Source organism: Lissotriton vulgaris, chromosome 6 (genome assembly GCF_964263255.1).
Source record: "Lissotriton vulgaris chromosome 6, aLisVul1.2, whole genome shotgun sequence".
Classification (NCBI taxonomy): domain Eukaryota; kingdom Metazoa; phylum Chordata; class Amphibia; order Caudata; family Salamandridae; genus Lissotriton; species Lissotriton vulgaris.
Genome location: NC_141694.1, coordinates 504,779,215 through 504,798,185, shown reverse-complemented (window position 1 = coordinate 504,798,185; position 18,971 = coordinate 504,779,215).

The window sequence follows — 18,971 nt, the reverse complement described above, 5'->3', positions numbered from 1 at the left end:
TGTCATTACACAAATAGGCCCCTTTGTTGTTGTGGTTTGGGGTTGTGTGATGGAACCACATATGTTTTTACCACGCATGCCGGTTCTACATAGTCTCAACCATCTAAGTCGTAACCACGCATAAGCCTTTACCACACAACAAAATATGGCTTGTTAAGGCATGTACAGCAAAAACATATCTGTGGTTGACTTGACAGGTAAGTTTGACCCCTTCTTCTTTAAACCAACCCCTCTGATCCCTCAAACCTACCCTGCCAATCAAGGAGACCCACTCTGCAACTCTGGGCAATAGCTTGCTTAATCTCCACATCGGCCCTCACAACGCTAAGGATGCCTGGCCTCCACCTTGGGGGTGCCCAGGAGTGGACGCCTCACAGGGAAAGCCAGGATGGGTTCCACAGCGGTATTCGTACAAGCGCCTTGAGACCCTTGCGGGTGAGTAGTGCGCTATACAAGTATCAATTTTTCCCTGACATCTAAAACTACCCCCTTCTAAAAACCAACCCCCTCCCCTCCAGCCCTAAAAACTTCCCTGCCCCATCCCGAAAAGCTACCCTGCCCTCCCCAAAGCCCTAAAAACAAACCCAAGCCCCTGAAACCTAAAACTTCCCTGACCCCACCACAGCCCTGAAAATAACCCTGACCCCGAGCCTTGTAAACTACCCCGACCCCACCAGCTTTGAAAACTGCCCGACCCCCCAGCCCTGAAAACTACTCTGACCCCCCCCAGTCCAGTAAACTACCCCAACTACCCCAACCCCCCGAGCCCTGAAAACTACCGAACCCACCAACCCTTGAAAGCCCCCTCCATACCGATACAAACTATCCTCCAAAACCCAGCCCCAGCCCCACTTACCTCACTGGTCCTCTGGCTCTCCTGATCCTTCCTGTTTCCACCCTGCAGCTGCTAGACCACACACTGCCTTAACAATGCAAACTAGTGGTTAAGGCATACGCGTAGGTAATGGAAGTGTACTAGCGCTTGTATTGTCGGAAAACACGTGGCTGAGCCTGCGTTGTTCCGACAGTGCCCCCCCCTTGTTTATACAGAGATTGTGTGAACGATGTAAAGGTTTTGGCATGTGAATGGCAACAAAAGTATAGCATGGCCTCATTTACTTGTAATAACATATGTTCCATATAACCCTGTGTACTTGAAATTGGATACAAAATCAGTCTGAACGTCACCAAAGTCATCTAGGTATACATTTATCATGGTTCATAATTGACATACTTCTATCTCTCTCCAGAGGGACCAACAACACCACATGAAGGGCAGCCTTGGTCCTTGGTGATGCCGTCTTGCCCCCATGGATGATGACACCTTCCAACAACTCCTGTACTCCTTTGAATTTTCTCCTATGGTCATGGCAAAGGAAGACAACATTGCAGGGTCTCCAGAGGAACCTTCACCTACAGGACATGCCCCATCCAGTTGTATAATCCCAACGGAAGATTTCAAGGACCCCAAATTGAATTTCAATTGTGACTGGTAAGAGTCCAGTAGGGAATGGTTGACGACTTGCGGGCAGGGGTGGAGACAATAGTAGGCATGCTAAAAGGAGTCCATAGTAGTCTGAGGCCTAATAAGAGTATAACAAGGCTATTAGAGACACCTACTCTTGCCTCCATGGAATTGATGACTCCCTGGCTGACACCGCTGGTGTCATGATGCAGAGGGTCAACAATAGCCCTTATCATCTGTCGCCTGTTAAGTTGCCATGCAGCTGGGAGCCATCCATAACATCATGTAATCCTTAAAGCGTAGGTTGGAGTCCTACATGACAACAATGGGTGCCCTCAAATTCAACGTTGTTGCTTTGTTGGCAAGCCACCAGACCCTAGCCAGAGATTTACAGGATGCATTATTTGAACAGTCAAATGCTGGTGGGGACAGGATAGTCACATCTCCTGTCTCTGATGTGAATGTGCTTCATAGGCCTCCCATACAAACACCACCAAGTTCAAGGGAGGCACAAAGCCCATTAGAGGGGAAAGATGTGGACTTCACCAGTTTCTGTCGACGAACTGCCAGATAAAATTTATCAGGGCCTCCTGGCCAGTTTCCTAATGATCCTTTGTTTAACATGCCACCGCCTTTGTCATTCAGTACTGTATTTTGTGTTTTTGCACCTTTTAATCATATCCACTTGTGGACTTTCAAGAAGCCTACCTTCCCTAATGGCAATTTGTACCTCGTCCCTGAAATACTACTCACCTCCACATGTCCTTTGACATGTCTCCCAAATGAACTCTGTCTGGTCATCATTAGCTTCCAAAAAATGTTGTTTTTTCCCCAAAATCTACAATTGTATTCAAAATAAACATTGTGAGGGACCTTCAATCTTGACTATAACTTTCTCATAAATAACTTTTTTTGTTCATCCATACTGTGTATTGTAGTTTTTGGGCTGAACGGACTACATATACCCATGGTGTGAGTGTAAAATCCCAACCTACTTTTTGCATTTCAATATGAGTGAGCTAAAGTAATTTGCTCATTCTGTCTTTGGATACGCACCTACACCAAGTACAACTGCTGCAATGGTATAATGAGCAGTGTGTTGTCTCCCACAGAAATGTCAGAGTGTAACAACAAGCTGCAGTCACATTACTGACACACAGTTAGAATCTGCTTTTTATTTGGCCTGGGAGGAGTTCGCAGAGTTTCAAGAAGTTACTGAAAATCCCTGCAAAATGCAGCAGAGTTCCTTAAGCTGGTGGAGTTCACCGTAATTTTCTTATTATAAATTCATGTTCTACTTAAAAAAAAGTACCCGCACTAGATAGTTCCAAACATTACATAATGCCATGCCAAAACCTGACACATGAGTTTTTGGACTAACATTACCCTTTCCGAGGGTCTCACTGGATACAATACAAATGATAAAAGAGCAAAGAGCATTCATAGATATATTCAATAGCTTCACTCCAGGGCCGTCACATATTATTGAACAATAATTCAGCAATAGTTCATATACATGGACGACCCAATAAGGTATCAGGCCTCAAAACTTCAAACTGATTAAATAAATGGCATTTGTGCTGAATCCTCTTTTTTTTTAATTTGTTGAAGTACCATCATAACTAAACCATTCAACTAGCACTAGATTCCTGGTGAGGTATAGGTTAGTGACACAAAATCTATACTACTATTATAAAGGAAGAACTTTGAGGCTTTGAGGCGGGTAAACTCGGGAACCACAGCGCCAATCCACACACCCGATACATCGTTGTAATCCTCAGGATGTGCAGATGGACATAGGCTATATAAAGTTAAAAAATACGTTATATTTAAAAAAATGTACATTATAAAAAAAGTAGTCCCCACGAAGTAGCGCCAGCCTCGACCTGCGTGCTGACGTCAGGAGCGCGGGTAGGTGTGGCGTCCAGGAGCGCGAGGAGGAGCGGCGGACATGGCGCGGGGTGAGGAGTGGTGACAAGCGGCGGACATGGCGCGGGGGAGGAGGTGAGAAGCAGCGGACCGGCGGGAGGTGTGGTGACCAGCGGCAAGGAGCGGTGAACTGAGAAGCGGCGGCTGAGGTAAGGCTCTGGGGGACAATGTCGGGCAGGCGGGGGTCGGGGCAGGCGGGGGACTGGGACTTACACCAAAACAGAAGGAGGAGCGGTGTAGATGCAAAGCTGAATTCAAGATGTGAACCCTGCTGTCCGCAGTGTGGATCGAAGGCAGTAGTCGACCGAGTCATCAAGGAATGCTTTTTGTCACTTATTTTAACAAAATCTGAAGTCATACAGTACAATTGACTCTGCCTTAAATAAAGCAAGGCTAAATTCAATGCTGTTCATAGTGTAGATCCAATGCTTAATTCAAGTTGTGAACCCTGCTGTCCGCAGTGTAGATCGAAGGTAGTAGTCAGGACAGACATCGAGGAATGCTTTTTGTCACATCCTTTAACAAAATTTGAAGACATACAATACAATTGTCTCTGCGTTAAATAAATCAAGGCTGAATTCCCTACTGTCCGTAGTGTAGATGCAAAGCTGAATTCAAGTTGTGAACCCTGCTGTCCGCAGTGTAGATCGAAGGCAGTAGTCGACCAAACATCGAGGAATGCTTTTATCACTTATTTTAACAAAATCTGAAGACATACAGTACAATTGTCTCTGCCTTAAATGAAGCAAGACTAAATTTAATGCTGTCCATAGTGTAGATTCAAAGCTGAATTCAAGTTGTGAACCCCGCTGTCCGCAGTGTAAATCGAAGGTTGAAGTCAGGACAAACATCGAGGAATGCTTTTTGTCACATCCTTTAACAAAAGCTGAAGACATATAGTACAATTGTCTCTGCCTTAATTAAAGCAAGGCTGCATTTCATGCTGTCCGTAGTGTAGATCCAAAGCTGAATTCAAGTTGTGAACCCTGCTGTCCGCAGTGTAGATCGAAGGCCGTAGTCAGCACAGACATCGAGGAATGCTTTTTGTCATCTCCTTTAACAAAATCTGAAGACATATAGTACAATTGTCTCTGCAATAAATAAAGTAAGGCTTGATTCAATGTTGTTCATAGTGTAGATCCAAAGCTGAATTCAAGTTATGAACCCTGCTGTCAGCAGTGTACATCGAAGGCCGTAGTCAGCACAAATATCGACAAATGCTTTTTGTCACTTATTTTAACAAAATCTGAAGACATACAGTACAATTGTCTCTGCATTAAATAAATCAAGGCTGAATTCCCTATTTTCCGTAGTGTAGATGCAAAGCTGAATTCAAGTTGTGAACCCTGCTGTCCGCACTGTAGATCGAAGGCAGTAGTCGACACAGACATCGAGGAATGCTCTTTGTCACTTATTTTAACAAAATCTGAATTCAAACAGTACAATTGCCTCTGGCTTAAATAAATGGAGAAGTGTGGCTCAAGTGGTTGGGGTGGCAGACCCTGATGCAGAGGTTTGGTCCGGACCAGAGTTCAATTCCCCGCCTCGGCGGGTCTTGGGCTCAAATTTCCCCGGACCTGACAATTCTCGCCTCGGTGCCTATTCCAATCATGGAGTCCCACTCTGTAACTCTGGGCAATAGCTTGCTTAATCTCCACAACGGCCTCTCGCAGCGGGATGCCTGGCTTTCACCTTGGGGATGCCCAGTAATGGGTTATCTCGCAGGGGAATACTAGGACGGGTTCCCTAAGCAAGCGCTGGGACGCTTTCGGGCAGCCATGCGCTCTACAAATCAAATTTCATTTCATTTCATTTCACAATTGCCTCTGCCTTAAATAAAGCAAGGCTTAATTTGAAGCTGTCCGTAGTGTAGATTCAAAGCTGAATTCAAGTTGTGAACCCTGCTGTCTGCAGTGTAGATCAAAGGTAGTAGTCAGTACAGACATCAAGGAATGCTTTTTGCCACATCCTGTAACAAAATCTGAAGACATATAGTACAATTGTCTCTGCCTTAAAAAAACAAGGCTATTTTCAATGCTGTCCGTAGTGTAGATCCAAAGCAGAATTTAAGTTGTGAACCCTGCTGTCCACAGTGTAGATTAAAGGCTGTAGTCGATAGAGACATAGGTCTGCAGCGCTGTGGTGCTGAGTTCACAAAGGGCCTGTATCGGGGAGGCACGTGGTCATGGTGGCAGCCACGTTGCAGGGTGAGGACCTTCGCTGTGGCAGAGTCTTTGGTCTTCGCACAAGTGAACCACGCCCAAGGCGTAGCCTAATTATTTATACTCTTACGCTGAAGTTGCGTACGTTGGACCAGCCCACTCTGCTTCCACTTCCAGGGGGGTCAACACAGCTGCATGACCGAGATATTCCCAAGTGTTTAAGATAATATGGTTGCGTCCAATGTGCAGTACACTACACGTATCAATAATATATCTACTCATGCAAAAGTTTTTGGTTTGTATAGTGAGTTTGGTATACCAAATCACCGGTAGTCTTGGCATTGTGTAAATTATTGTTGTTGTGCGAGTTCCCTCCCTTATACATAGTTGGTTGCCACATCTCTTACCATTCAGCTAGTGTGCTGTTGAGGGGATATATTATTTTGGAAAGGTCTGTTGTCCTGTTTTGCGCTGCCTCTGAGGTAGTAGATGGGGAGGGGTCAGGAGGGGTGGCTGTGGAGGTGGTGGCGCTGGGTGTTTTTTCGGGTGTTGGAATTGCATAATGAGTACCTCTATCACATATTCGTCTTTAAATGTGGGTGTGAGTGGATGTAATTCACAAAGTACATAATCAACATCCTTACACTAGTTAAATGTTGATGTTAATTTGTTAGTGGTAAGTGGAACTATCGCCTGTTTTTTTAGGTAACATTGCAGATTTGGCTTGTTGTTGAAAATATGGGAAAGTGGTGTTTTTTTCTACGGGAATGCCTAGTTTATAAATTATTAGCGTTAGTTGTGGTTCTGGTTTGTGGCAATTTTGTTGGAGGAAGGAATTAATTGAAGAGTGGTAATATTTGCAGATTTTAATAGGTTGAGAATGCTTTGATAATTAAAAAAGATAGAAAAAACTGATATGCTTAATGAACATTATAATTAGGAATTATCATTCAAAAAACCTTCGAAATTCACTGAAATAACCATGGGTTTCATGTATGTTATAGTTAAGAATTATCATTTAAAAAAGCTTAGAAATTCAGGGAAAAAACATAGGTTTCTGGGGTGTTATAGTTAGCTGGACATTTCACTCATACACAACCCTTGAAATTCCTCTGTTATAGTTTGTTGCACTAACTGTAACTCGCGTGCCCGCAATCCACTGCTGATGATGTCACATATTACATCATTCATGACATGGTCAGTGACATCACTGATGACATCTCAAATGACATCACTGATGACATCATCCATGTGACAATCGGATACACCTCATCATACACTAGTATAACCTTTCATCACTCACTGTAAAATACAGAGTACTATAGTTGAATCCATTGACACACCAATACAAGTTTCTAAAAACCCACTCAGTGATTCCTAGATCTACACACACATCTAATCACTTACCTATAGATTCACTCATACATGCTGTCAATGATCAAATAAACACTATCAAATATACTTATACACCTATATCGACATTACACACCAGCACACATCCTATTCAGTTATTCACTCATCCTACTCACTTATGCAAACAATGGATCATACTTACATTTAGTCAGCTACACACTTATACAAACACCACTTCATTTATTTATATAATGTGTTATACAATCACTATTAAAAGTATAAAGTTGTCCATACAGTCACTCATACAATCACTGAGTCTTATGTATACTTATTTATATACAACAACTGTCACATACACTGCCTTTTATATTTCTACTTTGTTGGACATGTATCATTGAGAAACATATTTACTCATCACTACACCCATAAAGACATTCACTCACCCAAACAACTGTTTTCACATGCAGTCTTAACCTCATATACCTACTAAATCTACTATTTACACATCTTTGGACAGTCACACACCTCCCACCCAACCACACACACATTCACTCTCCCATACAAACACTTGGTTAACTAATCAACAAATGATATGGACTTTCACATAGCTAGTAACCAACTGGTGTAGCAGTTTACACAACAACTGACAAAGTCGTACAGATATTCAAACAGTTTAGTCACTATTCAATATATTTAGTGAGGCACTATAAATAGTCAAGTAAACATTCAATTAACCCTGGGCGGAGTTGGCGGAGTGGGGCTTCGCGGAGCTATGCGAAGTGGGCGAGAAACTACGCCCACCTCCGCACTCCGCGTAGCCCCACTCCGCAAACACCACTGGCCGCCAGCCCCGCCACCCGCCTCCCTCCCGCCCTCCCTAAATACTTTAAATTAAAGGAGTCAAATAATTTAAAACGCACTTACCTTGCCCGCCGCTGCCCGCTGCGTCCCCGGGGCTCGCTATCTTCCGTCTTCCGTCTTCTTTACTAATGCGCATGCGCGGCCGCCCGCGCATGCGCATTAGTAAAGAAGACGGAAGATAGCGAGCCCCGGGGACGCGGCGGGCAGCGGCGGGCAAGGTAAGTGCGTTTTAAATTATTTGATTCCTTTAATTGAAAGTATTTAGGGAGGGCGGGAGGGAGGCGGGTGGCGGCCAGCTACGCTCCGTCTGCGGAGCGTGCGTAGTGCCGCCTGGCTACGCCCGCTCCGCAAAATGCGGAGTAGGCGGCACTACGCACACTCCGTGCACGGAGCGTAGCTGGCCGCCCACCCCTACATTCAATCACACTGCTGTTAAATCATTCATCCAGATATTTATCTATCCACTCATTCTTCAATGCGGATTGCTATATATATATTACATATTTAAATAACGAACCAAACCACATTCACTGGATGATGTCATCAGTTGTCATTTGAGATGTCATCAGCGATGTCATCAGTAATGTCACCGACCATGTCATGAATTATGTAATATGTGACATCATCAGCAGTGGATTGCGGGGGCGCGAGTTACAGTTAGTACAACTAACTATAACGGAGGAATTGCAATGGTTTTGTATGAGTGAAATGTCCTGCTAACTATAATACCCCTGAAACCTATGGTTTTTTCAGTGAATATATATATATTCTACTCCAATTGCTGCTAGTTTAACATTCTACCTGCTAAACGGTGTCAGTGCCAGCGGCGGCGATAGCTTGCATCTAAGTATGCAGAGTAAGTCCCAATCCGATAGGAAATGAAGAATGTGGCACACCTGAAGAAAGCACATTCCTTTACTGTGCAAGCAGTGCGTCCTGCGAAAGACTTTGTCAAGCAAGTGAGTGCACGCCCCACCTCCCATAGAAATAATATATGTGTGTCCATGGACTTCGACAAAACACTGCGGATACAATATCGACCAGATTCTGATCACAGTAAATGTAAAGTCAGAATTTCATATGCAATAAGATTTCTCCTCATCACAAACATTATTCAAAAAAAATCAATCAATGTTGTTTCTTTTGCTCATGATAAAATACCATAATATTCGTAATAGGATACCGCATTGAAAATGTATTTAATGTTATTCCTGATCATAATCAATAAAGATAACACATTCGAAGGATCGTACTGGTATGTATGGCTGAAACAAAAGCCCTGCACTTCTTGGACTTTAGTCCAATGTGTGTGGCTAGTTCCTCTCTGCAATTAAGTCCATTCAGTATTTTGCTGTTGAGATCTATAATGTATCATAATTCCAAAATGCAAAGCTGTTTCTCTCTGTCGCCTCCCCAAATGTGTTTAGTAATGCAATCAATTCCCCAAAAATTGTAGCACGATACGATCACCGTTGTGCCTCTCCCAGAAGTGTCTGACTACAGCATAACTAAAGTCGTGATTGCTTACAGCTCGCGTGTGATAAGGGGTTCTTGTTTTTAGGTACAATTTTGTGCTCCCTACATATATAGAGCCTCAAGGACACTTCAAAACGTATACTGAAAATACAGTAGTGCATGTGATGAATTTATTTATCTGTTTGGACGCCCATTATAGGTGGTATAACTCTTGTGGCTATGACTACTCTTGCAGGGTTTGCATTTATTGCATTTTAAAAACCCTCTTTGGCCCCCTAGCCAAGAGGCAAATGTGGATTTTTCTTGATAACTGTGTATCAAAGCTCTTGCAATGATCATGGTCTCCTATATCATAAGAGACAAAGCACCAATTAGCCCATCATATCACCGGATCAGTTTTTAGTAGACTCCAATGATGTCCTAAAGTTCTTTTGAATTGATTGCCTCTTTTATTATATGGTGTAATCAGTCTGGGGTAGTTGTATTTTTGGTTATATATCTATATATTTTTTTCCAAACAAAACATGATCTTGTGCTATGCCCTGAAGTTTGTTTTTGGCCTGAGCTAATATTTTGTTCACACAGAGAGTCCAAAATGATGCGCACACACAGGGAATAAGGTGAAGTGCAAGTTTATTGAATCCCTTTACGTGTTTCGACAGCAAGCTGTCTTGATCACGCAGGGACTAAAAGATCCGGTTCATTACATAGTCTTGTTGTGCTATAAACAAAGGACTTAGGCTAATGCATGCATAAGTTTCAATACATTGGTAGTGGCCATCTTGTAACATGTTCATGATACAGAATTGTAATTGACAAAGTGGATCACAAAAACAACTGCAATGCTCAAATGCCTCATATGGAATGTTATTGTAAAAACCCCAGGACAATGTAAAATATATACAATTGCATACAATCACAAAATGAAGATTGCGGGATCGTGTCAATGATAGCCCTGCATATAGGACATAAAAGTGCACTAGTGGATATAACTCTATGTAAAGTAGACATCGAAAATATGGGTGACTGATTTGTGCGTGTCAATGGTCACGAATACTGGATGGAGGGCTATGGGGATGTGCTTCGACCCTAGCTTTACTAACCTGTGCTTGGGGATATGAGAGAAGAAAATTTACAAAGATACAGACAAACTTGCAAACTTCAATAAGGTAGTTCTGTGGCTATGCTACAGAAATGACTTGTTCATAGTTTGGAATGGCACTAAAGAGAACACCATAGCAATCATTACGAATTGAATCACAATGAGTATAACATAAAGTTTTCTTACAATATAAGCAAGAAAACTATAGATTTTCTGGATGTCAGAGTGGTCGTAAGCCACAGATCATTACACACAAGCCTGTTCCACAAGGCCACGGCTGGCAACAGTCTTCTCCATGCTCTTAGCAGCCACCCTAATAATCTGAAATGGAGCATTCGACACTTGGAATTGCTAAGGGCAAGGAGAACTGTGGCACCAATGAAGCTTTCATGAGTGAACAAGAAAACATGATTTACAGATTTAAAGAGGAAGGGTATCCCATTTGGGTCTTGAAACATGACATCAGCAAAGCCAGTAATGTTAATAGATTGCAAACTCTCATTGAACAAACCAAGAAAGACAGCGCAAATGGTTATTTGGAAATTAGGGTCTTACTGACATATAACGTGAATTCACATGTGATACATAAAATCCTAACACGGAACTGGGATATCCTTACTAGAGTCCCTGGGTATTGAGCAAACCTTGTACAAAAGATCTAGGGTCAGATACAGAGAGGGCCAAAGCCTAAGAGACATCATTGTCCATGGTGACATATTCCTTACACACCACTCTAAGGAACACAAACTACAAGGTTTTCTCCCATGTGGGCACTGCAAGGCATGTTGCAACAGCTACATGAAAAAAAAGAATACACCACACCCTGACAACATAAGAAAAAGCTCAAAATTTCTGACTTACAGTTCCACCTTCGTGATATCTTTCTTTCAATGCCTGTGCAAGCTGAGATATGTGGGGAGAACCACATTCATGGTTACGAAAAGGGTGTTAGAACATATGCGAGCCATCAATAACAGAGACAGAGACACTCACTATCCGATAGCCAGGCATTTCCAGGACTATCATCTATCCAACTGCCCCCTTGTGAGTTTCTTTGCCATTGAACAAATGCATAACAGCCAAAGGAATGGCAAAATGGTTCTTATCCTAGGTGGGTATATCCTCAAAGGAATAGTTACAGAGGGTAAGCTCAGCCCTGGCTTATGAATAGTGACAGATAACAATAAGACTGGACACACATGGCATAGACTGTGTTGCAGTCTGAGATTGTGGAGCACAAAAAGCATTGCTGTAAGTAGGCAGACATTCATAGTTATTAAATCAGTAAGTTCTAAACAATAGCATTCTGCAGGGGGCCCTCCTCTTCCATTTGCTTTTCTTACATTTGGCAGTCTCTGAGGCAGTCTCAGAACACGACCATGACCAACTGTAATGATTATCAAGAGAATTCTGAGTGCACAATGAGGGAATTTCCCCAGTATTCTGCAAACATCCTTAATGCTTTCAGTGCCCAGTGTGTGCTTGGTGTAGTTCTATGGGACTCTTAACTGGAGTGCTGTGGCTGGTTGGTTCAGGGTGCAAGGTTGAAATCAGCTTTTCAGTGTCTGTGGTGACTTCTTGAGGTCCCCACTGGACCCTGTGGGGCTCTGAAGGAACGTGCTTTGCAGTACAGCTGTTTTAGTTGCTATATTTTGTTTGATGCTGCTGATCTAATCGAATTTTTCTGCTGGGCTGTTGGTTATTTTATGACCCAATATTGATTTAAATGTAATCAAACCTTTTAATCTTTTTTACTTCACTTTTCCCCTATCTGCTGTGACAGTACCGCGTCAGATCCCTCGCCCAGCACGGGGTTTCCAGATTGTATGGAGGGAGCAAGCGGACATACTTTTTTCTTACCTCTGGTATGGGGTGGAGCCACAGGGTTAGGAGTCTAGCTCCTACCCAACGTTATTTAAGCACAAGCCTGCCCTGACGCGCAGAGGGAACACCGCCGGAGCCCTGAGGGTGCACCAAAGGCAAGCCTGTCTGAGCCTGTTCCCGCCCAGCCATCCCCAGGAGCCAGGACCCCTGCTTCTTTAAAGCTAGACTTAAGACACTGGGTTTAAGCTAGCCTGGCGGATGATTGGTGATGCCTTGAAACCGGTCCCAGTATGCTTGTTTCCGGTCAGGCTGGACTGTTCCCATGAGGAACAGGGTCATGACTGATTTGCATATGGCGGTCTAAACTGGGGTGGCACGGTGAGTAAAAGAACAATAGATTTACCCAGGTATTTTGACTGGGGGTGAATGTTTTATTTGTTCTGCATTCCATCATCTGTGTGTCTTTTGCTTCTCGCAGTAAGTGCACCACATATGCCCAGAAGTGGGTCCCCTGCTTACCGGGCCACTGGATTCAAGGTAGCTTGGCTGTTGAGGAATGATGCCCTGGAACTGGTCCCAGGATGCGTGTTTCCAGTCCAGGGACGACCTGGCTTGGCAGTTTGGGCTAGACTGTTCCCTTTAGGAACAGAGTCATGACTGATTTGCATATGACTGGGTCTAAAGTGGGGTGGTATGGTGAGCAAAAGAACAATGGATTTAACCCTGTTCTTTTGACCGGGGATGAATGTTTGATTAGCTCTGTATTCCGTCCATCATCTGTGTTTCTGGTTTCTCACTGTAAATGCGCTGATATGCCCAGACGTGGGTCTCAGGTTCACTGTGCCACTGGATTCAAGCTAGCCTGGCGGAGGAGGGGTAATGCCCTGAAACCGGTCCCAGGATGCTTGTTTCCCATCCAGGGAGGACCTGGCTTGGCAGCTTGGGCTGAACTGTTCCCATGAGGCACAGGGTCATGACTGATTTGCATAGGGCTGGGTCTGAACCGGGGTGGCATGGTGAGCAAAAGAATGATGGATTTGACCCAGATCTTTTGACTGGGGGAGAATGTTTGATTTGCTCTGCATTCTGTCTATCATCTGTGTGTCTTTTGCTTTCTCGCTGTCAGTGCACCGGGTATGCCTAGACGTGGGTCCCGGGCTCACTGTGTCACTGGATTCAAGCTGGCCTGGCTGATGAGGGGTGATGCACTGAAACTGGACCCAAGATGCTTGTTTACGGTCCAAGGAGGACCTGTCTTGGCAGTTCGGGCCCAACTGTTCCCATGAGGAACAGGGTCATGACTGATTTGCATATGGCTGGGTCTAAAGTGGGGTGGCATGGTAAGCAAAAGAACAATGGATTTAACCCAGATGTTTTGACTAGGGGATGTATGTTTGATTTGCTCTGCATTCTGTCCATCATCTGTGTGTCTTTTGCTTTCTCGCCATAAGTGCGCCAGGTATGCCCAGACGTGGGCCCCGGGCTCACTGTGTCATTGGATTCAAGCTAGCCTGGCTGATGACGAGTGATTCCCTGAAACCGGTCCCAGAATGCTTGTTTCCAGTCCAGGGAGGACCTGGTTTGGCAGCTCGGGCTGGACTGTTCCCATGAGGAACAGGGTCATGACTGATTTGCATATGGCTAGGTCTAAACATGGGTGGCGGCGAGCAAAAGAACAATGGATTTAACACAGATATTTTGACCAGGGGTGAATGTTTGATTTGTTCTGCACTCCGTCCATCACCTGTGTGTCTTTTGTAGACTTGGGACATAGGCAGAAACATTCCTACTCGACCTTGAAAGTCCTTGAAAGTAGATGTTCAGGTACAACCAAATGTATCAATTGCCCACATAGTACATCTGAGGCCTTCATTAACATAGAGGGACCTTTCGCTTGCAGACATTGTCAATTTTACAGTTTGGAATTGAGACATAAGAATGGGGATCAATTGCTATCTGATTAGGAAATGAGCTATTACAGAGCTTTCCAAACTGTGTGTCATTACACAGTACTGTGTCGACTGCAAACTGTGGGTGTGTCGCCGGATGACACTAGTATTAACGGGCACTTAGCACATAATTGCTACTAATTATGAGGCATTCCTTTGAAAGCTTTTTTCTCAATATGCCTCATCTATTGCATAACGTCTCCCAGTGAATGGTTTTTTAAAGACTTGCAAAGTACTCAGGTGTGGCTGTGTGTGTGCCCAGGAAGCTGGGGTGAGGTGACAGACAGAGGGAGACAGACAGAGGTAGATAAAGGGAGGAAGACAGAGGGAGGGAGACAGAGGGAAGGAGACAGAGAGAGAGGGAGACAGAGGGAGGGAGACAGAAAGGGGGAGAGGGAGGGAGAGAGGGAGGGAGACAGAGGGAAGGAAACAGAGGGATGGGTACAGAGGGAGATAGAGAAGGAAACAGAGGGCGACAGACAGAGGGAGGAGGGTGACAGAGAGAGGGAGACAGACAGAGGGAAGGAGGTAGACAGATAGAGGGAGACAGGCAGAGGGAGACAGACAGAGGTAGGGAGACAGAGAGAGTGGGAAACTGTGGGAGACTGAGAGAGAGGGAGACAGAGGGGGGGCAGAGGGAGACAGAGGGAGGGAGAGGGAGACAGAGAGAGGGAGACAGATAGAGGGAGACAGAGAGAGACAGACAGAGGGAGAGGGAGACAGGGAGAGAGGGAGACAGAGGGAGGAAACACAGAGAGAGGGAGACAGGGGGAGACAGACAGAGGGAGACAGAGGGAGAGAGAGAGAGGGGGACAGAGGGAGGGAGACAGAGGGAGGGAGACAGAGGGACAGAGACAGAGCGACGGTGACAGAGAGAGGGATACAGAGGGTGACAGACAGAGGGAGACAGACAGAGGGAGGGAGACAACCAGACAGAGGGAGGGAGACAACCAGACAGAGGGAGGAGGGAGACAGAGGGATGGGCTCTGATGGATGGAGACAGATAGAGGGAGACAGATAAAGGGAGACAGATAAAGGGAGACCGATGGAGGGAGACAGAGGGAGGGAGACAGGCAAGAGGGAGACAGACAGAGACAGACAGAGAAAAGGAGAGAGAGGGAGGGAGACAGAGGGAGATGGAGGGAGACAGAGAGAGAGAGAGGGAGAGAGAGAGGGAGGGAGACAGAGAGAGGGAGACAGAGAGAGTGGGATACAGACAGAGAGAGGGAGACAGAGAGAGACAGAGAGGGAGAGAGAGGGAGTGAGGTAGATAGAGAGAGGGAGGGAGACAGAGAGAGAGGGGGAGCGAGACAGAGAGAGAGAGACAGAGAGAGGGAGGGAGACAGAGATAGAGACAGAGCCATACAGAGACAGAGACAGTCAGAGACATATATCGGCAGAGAGAAGGACAGGGGCAGACAGATAGAGGCAGAAACAGACAGGGACAGACAGACAGATAGAGGTAGAGACAGGGACAAACAGAGACTTAGAGCCAGACAGAGAGGGAGACAGAGATGGAGGGAGACAGAGGGAGAGAGATAGAGGGAGACAGAGAGAGGGGGAGATAGAGGGAGACAGAGAGAGGGGGAGACAGAGGGAGGAAGGGAGACAGAGGGAGGGAGACAGAGGGACGGAGACAGAGGGTGACAGAGAGGGAGACAGAGGGTGACAGACAGAGGGAGACAGACAGAGGGAGGAAAGCGACAGAGGGAGGGAGTCAGACAAAGGGAGGGAGGGAGACAGACAGAGACAGTGGGAGGGAGGCAGAGAGAGGGAAACCGTTGGAGACAGAGAGAGAGGCCGAGGGAGGAGATAGAGGAAGGGAGTCCGGAGTAGACAGAGGGAGGGAGAGAGAGACAGAGAGAGGGAGACAGACAGAGGGAGACAGACAGAGGGTGGGAGACAGAGGGAGGGAGACAGAGGGAGGGAGACAGAGAGAAAGGGAGACAGAGGGAGGTAGACAGGGAGGGAGGGAGGGGGACAGAGGGAGGGGGACAGAGGGAGGGAGACAGAGAGGGAGACAGACAGAGGGAGACAGAGGGAGGAAGGCAACAGAGGAAGGGAGTCAGACAAAGGGAGGTAGGGAGACAGATAGAGGGAGACAGAGGGAGGGAAACAGACAGAGTTAGATAGACAGAGACAGACAGTGGGAGGGAGACAGAGAGAGAGGGAAACCATGGGAGACAGCAAGAGAGAGACCGAGGGAGGTAGTCCGGGGTAGACAGAGGCAGGGAGAAAGATACAGAGAGAGGGAGACAGATAGAGGGAGACAGACAGAGGGTGGGAGACAGAGGGAGGGAGACAGAGGGAGGGAGACAGAGGGAGAGGGAGGCAGAGAGAGAGAGGGAGACAGAGAGAGTGAGACAGAGAGAGAGAGAGATAGAGGGAGAAAGACAGAGGGAGAGAGAGGGGGAGACAGAGGGAGGGAGACAGAGGGAGGGAGATAGAGGGAGGGAAACAGAGGGAAAGAGACATAGGGACAGAGACTGAGAGCGACAGACAGAGGGTGACAGACAGAGGGAGACAGACAGAGGGAGGGAGACAGACAAAGGGAGACGGACAGAGGGAGGAGGGCGGCAGAGGAATGGAGACAGAGGGAGAAAAACAGATAGAGGGAGACAGAAAGAGGGAGACAGAGAAAGTGAGACAAAGGAAGGGAGACAGACATGAGAGAGACAGAGAGAAAGGGAGACAGAGGGAGGTAGACAGGGAGGGAGGGAGGGAGGGAGACAGAGGGAGGGGGACAGAGGGACGGAGACAGAGGGAGACAGAGAGGGAGACAGACAGAGGGAGATAGAGGGAGGAAGGCAACAGAGGAAGGGAGTCAGACAAAGGGAGGTAGGGAGACAGATAGAGGGAGACAGAGGGAGGGAAACAGACAGAGTTAGATAGACAGAGACAGACAGTTGGAGGGAGACAGAGAGAGAGGGAAACCATGGGAGACAGCAAGAGAGAGACCGAGGGAGGTAGTCCGGGGTAGACAGAGGCAGGGAGAAAGAGACAGAGAGAGGGAGACAGATAGAGGGAGACAGACAGAGGGTGGGAGACAGAGGGAGGGAGACAGAGGGAGGGAGACAGAGGGAGAGGGAGACAGAGAGAGAGAGGGAGACAGAGAGAGTGAGACAGAGAGAGAGAGATAGAGGGAGAAAGACAGAGGGAGAGAGAGGGGGAGACAGAGGGAGGGAGACAGAGGGAGGGAGATAGAGGGAGGGAAACAGAGGGAAAGAGACATAGGGACAGAGACTGAGAGCGACAGACAGAGGGTGACAGACAGAGGGAGACAGACAGAGGGAGGGAGACAGACAAAGGGAGACGGACAGAGGGAGGAGGGCGGCAGAGGAATGGAGACAGAGGGAGAAAGACAGATAGAGGGAGACAGAAAGAGGGAGACAGAGAAAGTGAGACAAAGGAAGGGAGACAGACATGAGGGAGACAGATGGAGACAGAAGGAGGGTGGGAGACAGAGGGGGAGAGAGGGAAGGAGACAGAGGGAGACAGGGAGAGGGAGGGACACAGAGAGAGAGAGACATAGAGAAAGGGAGTCAGACAGAGTGAGGGAGACCAAGGGAGACAGAGGGAGAGGGGGGGACAGATAGAGACAGAGACAGACAGAGACAGGGACAGAGACAGATAGAGGCAGAGACAGGGACAGGAGCAGACAGATAAAGACAGAGACTGAGACAGACAAAAGGCAGAGAGACAGAGAGGGAGAGGGAGACGTAGGGAGACAGAGGGTGAGTGAGAAAGGGAGACAGAGGCGGACAGATGGAGGGAGATGGAGGGTGACAGAGAGAGGGAGAGGGAGGGTGACAGAGATAGGGAGACCGAGAGAGAGGGAGACAGAGGGAGGCAGAGGGAGGGAGTCAGGGGGAGACAGAGGGAAGGAGAGGGAGACAGACAGACAGAGGGAGGGAGACCGAGGGAGGGAGACAGCAGGAGGCAGAGGGAGGGAGACAGAGAGAGAGGGAGACAGAGAAGGAGACAGAGGGAGGGAGACAGGGGAGACAGTCAGAGGGAGACAGACAGAGGGAGACAGAGCAAGAGGGAGAGAGAGGGAGAGATAGAGGGAGAGGGAGGGAGGGAGACAGAGGGGGGAGGCAGAGGGAGGGAGACAGAGGGTCGGAGACAGAGGGAGAGAGACAGAGGGACAAAAACAGAGAGAGACAGAGAGCAGGAGACAGAGGGAGACAGAAAGAGGGAGGGAGACGGACAGAGGCAGGAGGGCGACAGAGGGAGCGAGACAAATAGAGGGAGACAGAGGGAGGAAGACAGACAGAGGTAGACAGAGGGAAGGAGACAGAGGGAAAGAGAGGGAGGGAGACAGAGGGGGAGAGAGAGGGGAGGGAGAGAGGGAGACAGAGGGAGGGAAAGGGAGGGAGACAGTTAAAAAGGAGACAGAGGGAAACAGACTGAGTGAGTGAGACAGAGAAGATAGAGTGAGGGAGAGAGGGAGGGAGAGAGAGAGAGAGAAAAAGAGTGGGAGAGATAGAGATAGAGAGAGGGAGTTAGAGAGAGAGAGGGAGGGAGAGATAGAGAAATGGAGGGAGAGAGAGAGAAAGAGAGAGAGAGAGAGAGAGAGAGAGAGAGAGAGAGAGAGAGAGAGAGAGAGAGAGAGAGAGAGAGAGAGAGAGAGAGAGAGAAAGATGTGTGTATGCCGGGTCTGGTGGCTCAGTGGTCTCAAATTTGCTTGAAAATGCATGATTTGACCACTTTTATTTCAAAATGTTTGGCCAGGACGAGAACCCCCCCTCCCGAAATCCCCTTAAGTGGTTTGGGATTGCTCGCTATGCTCGCTCTCTACACTACCTTACTGTGTACCAAAATGATGCATCTTCAAAAAGAGTGTAACC